Source organism: Solanum pennellii, chromosome 1 (genome assembly GCF_001406875.1).
Source record: "Solanum pennellii chromosome 1, SPENNV200".
NCBI classification, from domain to species: Eukaryota; Viridiplantae; Streptophyta; class Magnoliopsida; order Solanales; family Solanaceae; genus Solanum; species Solanum pennellii.
In genome coordinates this window covers 81,364,552-81,376,164 of record NC_028637.1, presented here as the reverse complement: position 1 = coordinate 81,376,164, position 11,613 = coordinate 81,364,552, and positions in this window count along the sequence as shown.

Genomic DNA, 11,613 nt, shown 5'->3' with positions numbered 1-11,613 from the left:
ATCTAGTGATTTGTGATGGGTCCGATTAGCTCTAAAATAAGTGGGTTAAGCGAGCGGACTGATTGTCTCAAACGGTTTAAACTTTTTCTTCTGCTATTAGTTTTATTGGGTTTTGCTATATGTTTTTTTTTATGATTTCATTTTATTTTACAATGAAATAGGCAGGCACTGACTTATTTTTCTCCTTCCGTTAGTTTCTCTGTCGTAGCTTGCTTTGTTCCTGAGTTCTTGGTGTTTGGTTTTATCTCATCGAGTCGTCTGATCGATTTGCCTGTTTAAGATTTTGATTCAAAAGTATCATGTGTTCGTTTCATTTCCTATTTCTCTTTGTTTCAAGCTCATTCAGTGGTCGTTCGACCCGTCTCTAAGTGTCTTAGCATGATTGCTCTTTCTTTCATTTTTTAATCTTTATTTAAAGTTACGAAAACTTGGGTTTTCGTCTCTTATTCATGCCTGCAAATTTATCTTGCTGCTTTATCTTTGTTTTGGCTGATTTGTGCATGTACAAAGCTTGAATTCCATCTAGTATCTCATAATCTGTTTCTCCATCTTCTCAAATATGAAAATTATGGTATACATTTTTATATTCGGAATGTAGCTGAGAACGTGTTTACCCATCTTTTTTCACTAGAACACGGCTAGGTTCGCTTTAGTTTTACTCGAGTTGTGTGAAAAATCCAAAAATCTTAGTCATTAACATAGTCATTTTTTTATTTTCGTTTGGGATAGGCTGCATTCTCTATTTGTTTTATGCAAGTTTAACCTCCTATTCTTGTATGGGTAGCGATATGTTTGTTATCTCTTAATCTCAGTTGATATAGGAGTCTCAAAATCGACCGATGTAGTATGTTCATGTCACAGAGGGCTCGTTAGAACTTCCTATCAGTATGTTTTCATGTTTATTTTTTTAGCTTAGAGGGTATTGAATATTTGAATCTGATTGACATGAATTTTAAATTATCTCGAGGTGCTAAGACTTAATCTATTCGTATAAAATATAAATTTTTTCATTTTAATGATTACTTGCAAAAGCCTTCCCTTTAAATTAGTAAATGTTGTTTGCCTTTTCTATTAATTTGTGCCCACAGGTACTTTATAAATAGAAAAAAAAGGGAATTTGAACCATTATTAAATCTCTTTCATGATAGATAATGCGGCTATGTATCTTTTCCTTTAATGCAAGTTCGATTTTGTCAATTAGTCTATTTTTCTTTAGTGTGAGATTTAAATATCCTTTAATCTTATTTGAAGAAGAAGAAGGAATTGCATGTGGATGATTCCTTTATCATTTAGAGTCAGTTAAGACATATGTTTGGCACGTCGCTATCTTCCTTTTTCTTTCTTAAAGATATTGTGCCAGAGTTGTTTTATTGTTCCATTTTCTCTTATGAATTATCATGAGTTTACTTATGCATTTATTTGTTTTGTCGCATGTGAAATTTGCATCGAGTTCACCATGACTCTCGCTTTCCAACCTTTGCATTTCGGGACAGGCCATAAAGGCCCAAATCCCCTCATTCGAGTCAAACCATAAGAGGAAGATCAAATCAGAAGTCAAGGCGTCTGGACCGGAGACCTACCTTTACTTATTCTTATTTCTTGTCTTATGTTGTATATTTTTTTAGCTTCGGGCATGAGGCCTTGTAAGTTTATTTATTTTTCTAGTTTAGGACAGGTACAAATGAGTCAAAAATTTAAAATAGGTGGATTCAAAATTTCGATCAAGGCGGACATGAAACTCAGATTTGGACCCAAATCTCTCTCTCTCTCTCTTTTATTCTCGTTTGTTTAGTTGCTTTTATTTGTCGGTAGTTTTAAAGTTAAAAAACTTCAAATCCCTGTAGAACGCCATAATGTTTTAAGTAATTTTAAAAATTGAATTAAGTTTAATTAGTTTTAAAATTCATATGTTTAGTTTAAATAAAAACTAACAAACCCACTTTCAAACAATCTTCAATTTTACAAATAAGTCTTAGCCAAATGAAGTTAGCTGTCGGATAACCGCATGTTAGCGGATGTCTTAGGTGCTTTCAAAACCTTCCTAAGACGTTAATATGAATTTCCGAACCCCCTTAGATGTTTTCATTAGTTTTTTTTTCCTATTTAAAGTCTTTTGAAAGCAAAAGTTTTCTTAATTTTCTCAAAATTAAGTGGCGACTCTCAAAAGTAGAAAACTCTTACAAAAATAATATTTTCCCGATTTCAAATGAAACACTTTCATTTCAAATTCTTTTGTTAAGGATAAATAGGGTCATTTTTGTGCCCTTCCTTTAGAAAAAATTGGCTAAGACGATTGTACCACATCCGTCTTGGTTGTTTTAATCCATATAAGGATTTTTGAAGCCTTATCAAGCAACTTTCTTGCGAATTTATATATGCTTCAGGCACATTAAATGCTTCAGGAACTTTCATAAAAATATTGTGGTCCAATGAGCTATATAAATAGGTTGTCACAACATCCATTAGACACATTTTAAGCTTTTCATGAACTGCCAAATTTATTAGATACCTGAAGGTAATTGCATCCATTACAGGAGAATATGTCTCCACATAATCAATGCCAGACCTTTGCGAAAAATCTTGTGCCACAAGTCGTGCTTTATATCTTACGACTTCACCTTTTTCATTTAGTTTTCGCACAAAATTCATTTGTACCCACTGGCTTGACACCTCCAAGTGTTCAGACTATTGGTCCAAAAACTTCACGTTTTTCAAGTGAAGTCATTCTGCTTCAATTGCCTCCTTCCATTTTGGTCAATCATTTTCCTGTCTGCATTCATTGATAGATTTTGATTCAAAGTTCTCACCTTGTTGCATTATTTCAATGGCAACATTATAGGCAATAATATTATCCACCACAATATTATTTCAATTCTACTTTTTTCTCGTCGAGACATAACTTATTGAGATTTATTCGTTCTCATTATTTTCAGTTGTTTGGACCTTCTCAGTGGTCTTGTCATTTGTTATGCCCCAGAGCTCTTCTTGAACAATTTCCTCCACGATATGATTTTCATATTCCTTTTTTTCGTAGATTTTTATCCTTTAAACCAATTGGCCTAATACGTTTTAAACGCGGTTTAGACTCATTTACTTTAACAACTTGTCTTATTGGGACATCAACTCGAACTGAAGCATTTGCAACTGGAACATAAGATTTAGTAACCCTTGGAAGGTTAGTAAATGCATCTGGCAGTTGATCTGCAACATTTTGCAAATAAATCATCTTTTTAACCTCTTGCTCACATTGATTTGTTCGAGGATCCAAATGAGATAGATATAATGAATTTCAATCTATCTCTTTTTTCAACTGTTTATGTTCTCCACCTAATTTGGGTATATTGATTCATCAAATGATAATGAGCAAACCTTGCCGTAAATATATCTTCTGTCATAGGTTCTAAATATTTAGTAATAGAAGGAGATTCATACCCAACATACACTCCCAACCTTCTTTGGGGACCCATCTTTGTGCGTAGCGGTGGGACAATTGAAACATATACCGAGCACCCAAAAATTCTAAGATGGGAAATATTTGGCTCATGACCAAAAGCCAACTGTAATGGAGAGAATTCATGATAACTAGTTGGCCTTGTACGCACCAATGCTGCTGCATAGAAAATAGCATGCCCCCATATTGAAACAGACAACTTTGTCCTCATTAACAATGGTCTAGCTATCAATTGGAGACGCTTTTAATCAAAGATTCTTCTAGACCATTTTGAGTATGAACATGAGCAACTGGATGTTCAATTGTCATCCCCGTGGACAAACAATGTTCATTAAAGGCCTGCAATGTAAACTCACCAGCATTATCAAGACGAATTGTCTTTATTGCATAATTTGAAAATTGTGCTCTTAATCTTATTAATTGAGCTAACAACCTCGCAAATGTCATATTGCGAGTTGATAATAAGCACACATGTGACCATCTTGTTGATGCATCTATCAAGACAATATAATATTTAAATGACCCACATGGAGGGTGAATTGACCCACATATATCACCTTGTAAACGTTCCAGAAATGCAGGGGATTCAGTCCCAACCTTAGCTGCTGATGGTTTAATAACCAATTTTCCTTGAGAACAAGCAACACAAGAGAATTTCTTTGATTGAAGAATTTTTTGATTCTTCAAAGTATGCCCATGTGGATTCTCAATAATTTTTCACATCATATTATAATCGGGATGACCCAAGCGTTCATGCCAAATGATAAAATCATTAGGATTAGTAAACCCTTTGTTTACTATAACATGTGATTCAACCATACTAATATTTGTATGGTGGAATCCAGAAGAAAATGCGGGTAATTTTTCATGCACATATTTTTGTCCCAATTTTATTGTAGTAATATAAATTTATTCAACCTTTCCTTCATTGACAGTCTCAACATGATAGCCATTTTGGCGAATAACCTTGAAACTTAATAAGTTTCTTTGAGACTTACTACAATACAATGCCTTTTTAATATTTAATATCGTCCCCCCAGGTAGTAGTAAAGCGTCTCTTTCAGAGCCATCAATTAATTTTGCACTACTAGATATTTTATTAACATAAGCCTTTTCATAATCAAATTAGAGAAATATTTTCAGTCTCTTAAAATAGTGTGAGTTGTAGCACTATCAAGAAGACACATTTCTCCATTTCTCATCTTAAACCAATTGAAGATTCAAAATTTTTATTTATCTCACAAGAAATGTTGTTCAACCTTGAAACTTCGTACTGATAACGTGTTATAAAACTTAAGAACTAAAGAACAATGACAAGATGAAGAGAAGAAGAATATAAGACAATAGAAGAACAATATACGCTAAGTTTCTTTCTTTCAAGTGTATCAACATTATTCTCAAAACCACTATTTATATAATTACATTGAGGAATATCAAAGGGTGTCATAAACATTATATTAAACCTTGAGAATTACTATCCATTATAAAGGAAATAAAGTATTGTTGGGGAAATGTTAAAAAATTTCACAATAATAATAATAATAAATAACTTTATAATTTATCAAAAAGTGGTCCTAAAAATAAGATGAAAATTACTACAACGTTATATAAAAATAGTGCATAAATTAATAAATACCTGAGTCGCGCTAGGCACTGTCCTAAGAAACTATTTCAACGGTGTGAAATGTTTTCCCAGGATTAAACAAGTACTTCCCTATTTTAAATAGAGGCAACAGAAATCAACAAATTAATTATCATCAGCAAGTTATTAGGGAGGATAAAATAACCATTAATTTGAAATAACCCAAAGAGGAAAACGAGAGAATGGAAATATAGCAGAATGTTAATTTCAATGTATACTTTCCAACAAACAGAGGAGAAGTATATATAGATCAAAAGATATGTAGTCAAGATGACAAGTGCCACTTGTCCAATCTTTCCCATGGAAAGTGACAAATATAAGGACATGCATCAAGAAAGTTAAAAGAGAATGGCATACACTGTCAACTTTACTATTTAATTTTTTTTTACACACTTAGATTATTTGGCTTTGTAAATATACTTAATAAAATAATCTTTTGAAATAAAATATTTTGTAACAATCAAATAAATAATCTTTTGAAATAACAATATTTTTCTAACAATCCCCCACTTATTTCAAAAGATTTTTATAAAATCATAACTTGCTGAATTTTCAGAACAAAATGCAATAGGTTTGGTGTTTTTCGGACTATGAACCAAACTTTGATCGATAAAATTTTATTACTTGTAAAATATAATATTTCTATGAACCAAATAATTCTAGTTGTAAAACAGTGACTTTAACAATCACATTTTGACCACAGTAATTTGCTGTTCAACGCGATTTTGCGCTTATAGGCCATGCGCGTGCCTGGTATTCATGAGAGCTCTAGAGACTAGCCCAAAGTCTCATAGGAGCGGGTACACTTCTACTCCCATATAGGTGAATTCATCAAGTGTACACTGCTTTAAATACAACTTTGTTATTTAAGGACTATGAATTCATTAAGAGTTAAATAACTCAACCCTCATTTTTAGTAGCAGTTTCAAACACTCTCAGTTAGTGGGCAGAGCCAATATCGACTTGTTATTACCCATATGAACCTACTTCATGGGATCGCAATCACATTGGTTGAGTTTCTATCTCTATTGGCTAACAATTGACCTTAAACCCATTTCTATTGAGGTTTGAAGAATTAATTTTCTTCCCACGGGTTTCGTCAGTGAATCGGCCAAATTCAGTTCTGACTTCACATAATCAATTTCAATTATTCCATTTTTCAGCAACTGCTTAACGACATCATGCCTCAATTCATGTGTCTGATCTTACAACTGTAAGATTCATTCTTCGCAATATCGATTGCGGCTTTACAATCCCTTTGTATAAACATATGAGACAATTCATCCTTATCAAAGGGATCAACAATTCTTCCTTATCAAAGGGGTTAACAGTTCATACTTTATCAAGGGATCAAAAATCCATCCTTCATTGAAGGGATCAATAATTCATCCTTCATTGAAGGGATCAATAATTCGTCATTCTTCGAAGAGATCAACAATTCGTCCTTCATAAAAAAAATCAATTCATCCTTCATCGAAGGGATCAATAATTCATTCTTGACATCAAAGCGATTAATCGGAAATTCTTTCTTTATTTAAAGGATATTCGCTGAAAATTTATTAGCAATTCAGCTCAGAACCAGCCAGCTCCAGAGCTATAAACTCTGACTCCATAGTCGATCTAGCAATGATCGTCTGTTTAGCTGATTTCCAGGATATTGCACCACCACCTGAAGTAAACACATATACACTAGTGGATTTCGTCTCATCTAAATCAGAGATCCAGACTGCATTACAATACCCTTCTAAAGTAGAAGAAAATCCACTATACACGATACCATAATTCATGGTTCCTTTCAAATATTTTATCAGTCTATTCAACACAAACCAATTCTCATTATAAAGATTATGAGTATATCTACTCAATCTACAAATAACATAGGCAATATCAAGTCTAGTAAAATTTATCAAGTGCAATAGACTTTCAATAATTTGAGCATATTTAGACCGAACAACTGGGTTACCATAGTTCTTTTTCAATATAGAGTTAGCATCAAACGTAGTGGCTACATGTGTCACCTCAAAATATTTAATAAATTTTTTTTAAAAAAGTATTTCCACATAATGTTCTTGTGACAACATTATATTACCTTAACTCTCAAAATCATATTTACTTCATCCAGATCTTTCATATCAAAATTAGTAGATAAAAGTACTTTGATATTTATCACAATATTTAAACTTGTACCAAATGTCAGCAACATATAAGCATATTATCACATAATCATTGTCATATTTATCCACTTCAACAGAGGTAAAAATGTCTTTTGATAAGACTTGATCTAATTTTTCATGCCAATGCTTAGGAGCTTGTTTTAGGCAATAAAGAGATTTAATTAACTTACAAACTTTATTTTCTTGTCCAGGAGTAATACATCATTCAGGTTGAACCATATAAAATTTCTTCTTCTAAATCACAGTTTCAGAAAGCTGTTTTTACATCCATTTGATAAATAGAAACTTGTGAATTGATGCTAAGGCAATTAACATTCGAATAAAAGAAATTCTGATCAATGGTGCAAATGTATCAAAATAATCAATATTTATTTTTGAGAAAATCCTTTTTCTATTAACTAAGCTTTATATTTATTTATAGATCCATCAGGAATAAGTTTCTTTTTGAAAATCCATTCACAACCAATAGGTTTTGCACCAGGAGGTAAATCATTCAAAAATTCATGTTTTATTTTTCATATTAGAATCAATTTAAATTTTTATTGCCTCTTTCCAAAATTTAGCATCAGAAGAAGATATAGCTTCAAAATAATTTAATCGCTCATTTTCAACAATACAAGTTTGAAAATAATTTCATAAGAGAAATACTCTTTTCTTGGTCCTTTACTCCTCCGCAGTTCCTCAATATTTGAGGTATTCTCATTATTTTTTTTCAACAAGTGCATGAGAAATTTTATAACAAAGTGGAAAAATATGTTAAAAAATTTCAGCATTCTTTGTCTCAATAATAGTATTGCAATCAAGCACATCATTTTTTAAAACAAGAAATCTACATGCTACAGTATATTCAACATATCCAATAAGCAAGCAACTAATCAGCAATTTTAGAACATATTTGATTGAATGCTTTAGAATCATTTTTTATTCTCTTTGGATATTCAGGCAAAAGTACTTTAGCAAGTCACCCCCAAACTTTTAAATATTTCAAGTTAGGTTTATAACATTTTCACAATTTATAAGGAGAATCGCCAGTTATTTTATGAAAAAATTTATTTCGTAAGAGACATTTGCTTCACCCCATAAATTTTCGAGAGCATTAGAATTAATTAACAAGGAATTCATCATTTCTTTCGCAGATCTATTTTTCCTTTCAATCATTCCATTAGACTCAGGTGAACAAGGCGGGGTAACTATATGAATAATGTCTTCTTTGTAATTTTATCTTCAATAGATAATTCACATTTATCAAAATTAAACTTTAAATTAGGTATTAAACAAAGAGACTATAGGTTCCTAATATGAGACATAAACATATTATAATGAAGTTTGTTATAAAAAATATGCAAAACAAAATACAACTTTAATGTAATCATCAAAATTATTTAAATTTAAATCATGTATTAAATTACCAGATCACATATGATAAATATAAGACACATTAACATGTCCTAATCTGGCAGCCAAAATGATTTAGGCTCAATCATGTAAGCAGTGAAATTATCACAAATATTAAGCATAAACAAGTCATAGCTACAAAATTCATTGCCCACAAAAATATTTGTTTTAGTCAATATGACTTCATCATTTTCAAAAGATATCTTCATTTCACATTTCCTAATGATCCCACAAAAATTAAATTAATTATGATATTAGTAACATGCAATACATAACTCAATGCCAAAGTTTTACCAGATGTGAGCTTGAGAAGAACTTTTTCTTTTCCAAGAACTTTAGTTGTCCTTGAGTCACCAAAGAACACCAAAATAAAGAATTTCTTCTCCTTTTTCAACTTGGGTGTATGACACAAAATCATTTTTGTTAAATGTTCCTAATAGCACCAAAGTCTATCACCCAGTTTCTCACATTGGCCACAACATTTATTTCTGACATGACCACAATAATCAGATCATCCGTTTCAGCCAAAATTATTTTTATCTTAGTGGGATTGTCATTTCTTTTCAACATTCTTTTGCAGTGACGTATATTCCATAAAGGTTCTTATTGTTAGCATTGAATTTGTAACCATGTCTATTTTCATACTTGTAATTTTCTTTACCGTAATCCTCCGGCAGAATGACTTGAACAGTACCAGCCAGGGTAGTAGCAACTTTACTGTCCTCAATACCATCAGAATCATCAATAGTTTCAGGACACAAGTCATCAAAAGTTTCAGGACATAAATTATATGCCAACAGATTCTTAGATTGTTAGGAAAATGTTAGAAAATTTCACAATAATAATAATAATAATAATAAATAACTTTATTATTTATCAAAAAGTGGTCCTAAAAATAAGATGAAAATTACTACAACAATATATAAAAATAGTACATAAATTAATAAATACTTGAATCGTGCTGGACTATCCTAATAACTATTTCAACGGTGTGAAATGTTTTCCCAGAATTAAACAAGTACTTTCCTATTTTAAATAGAGACAACAGAAATTATCAAATTAATTATCATCAACAAGTTATTAGGGGGAATAAAATAACCATTAATTTGAAATAAGCCAAAGAGGGAAACGAGAGAATGGAATATAGCAGAATGCTAATTTCAATGTATACTTTCCAACAAACAGAGGAGAAGTATATATAGATCAAAAGATATGTAGTCAAGATGACAAGTGCTACTTGTCCAATCTTTCCCATGCAAAGTGACAAATATAAGGACATGTGTCAAGAAAGTTAAAAGGAGAATGGCATATACTGTCAACTTTACTATTTAATTTTTTTTAACACACTTAGATTATTTGGCTTTGTAAATATACTTAATAAAATAATCTTTTGAAATAAAATATTTTGTTACAATCTAATAAATAATCTTTTGAAATAACAATATTTTTCTAACAAGTATATTCTCATTCATTCGATCACATTATCAACAATATTACTACCAATAAAGGATAAAATTAACCAAGGAGTTATGGTCATCTATTTGACCACATTATCAACAACATTACTACTCACAAAGAAAGGAATTAACCAAGGATTTATGGTCATCCATTTAACCACAAAAATGATTTACAACAGTGTTTTATTTGTAAAGATTTTATCACTTAATATTTTAAATAATAAAATATCAAGTCTTTTGCAATATCATCTTATATGGTGAACTGTAGATGAACATGAACTTCTTAATTAAGGAAATAGTATCAAATGTTGATTCAAATGTGATTGATAGCAGAAGCGGAAGGGGAACCGAATTCGTAAAACTTCAATTAATGGGTAATGTAATATTTAGCAATTTATTTTTGTTAAGTATTTGGACTGCCTTGTTTTGTTGGAAATATTTTAAACCAACTAGTTTTTGTGGAAGAAATGGTGGAATGATCAACATTTATCCGCTAAATCTTACATTGATTATTACGTATTTTTGTAAGTGTTCACCGAAGTGTGTGATTCATAAATGTATTTTTTATAAATATTCACCGAAGTGTATGATTTATAAATAATTTTTTGTATTAATTGATATCGTGTTCATATATGTCTACGTTCGAATACTCTTTCTAAGAGAGTAATATTGCTCATTTTTTTGTTGAAGGGACGACCCATCCCAACATGTGACTCGCTTAGGGCTCTGCTGGGCTGATATTTTATAGGTCCTTTAATAAAAGCGTCAGTTCGCCCCAACCCATTTAACTCTTTAGCCCGTTAGTGTGATGACCCAGAAGGTCATTTTTTTTTAAATTTTAAATATCCGATTAACTTGAGTTAATTAATTGAGGAGTATTATTAGATAAATGTTCGTTTAGTAAGGGTTACTTAATTAATGAATAATTGTAAATAATTAACTTAACCAATAGTTAATGCACTAAAGTGATAATTTATTTAAGACCCTATATTATTTGACCCATATATAACAAAAGAAGTGGGTAAAAATTTACCCATATAGTACTTAATTAATTCACAAAAGGAAAAAAGAAAAGAAAAAGAAATTGGGAACGGAAGAAGGGTTGCCGACTACTTCAGGTATAAACTAAAATTTTCATTTTTTTTCTTACGCAGCATTAGTTGCTCTTCTACAGATGATTTAATTAATTGTTATACATATGTACATAACAATATTATATTGTAATTGAATGCAAAAAGGGATTTGGAATAAATAATTGATATATATATATATATAANGTTGTTTTTCTTATTAATATCATATCATGATTCAAGTTTTGATAGGTTGGCATGTCTAATTAAATATTATATGTACAGTACTAAGTGAATATCATTAGAATTATGATATTGGGAAGGAATTAATTGGAGTTTAATCCTAGGCTTGAAACTTCAAAATCTATGATAGTTAAAATGTTAATTGACATCAAGAAATACAAACTTGATTATAAATTTGGGG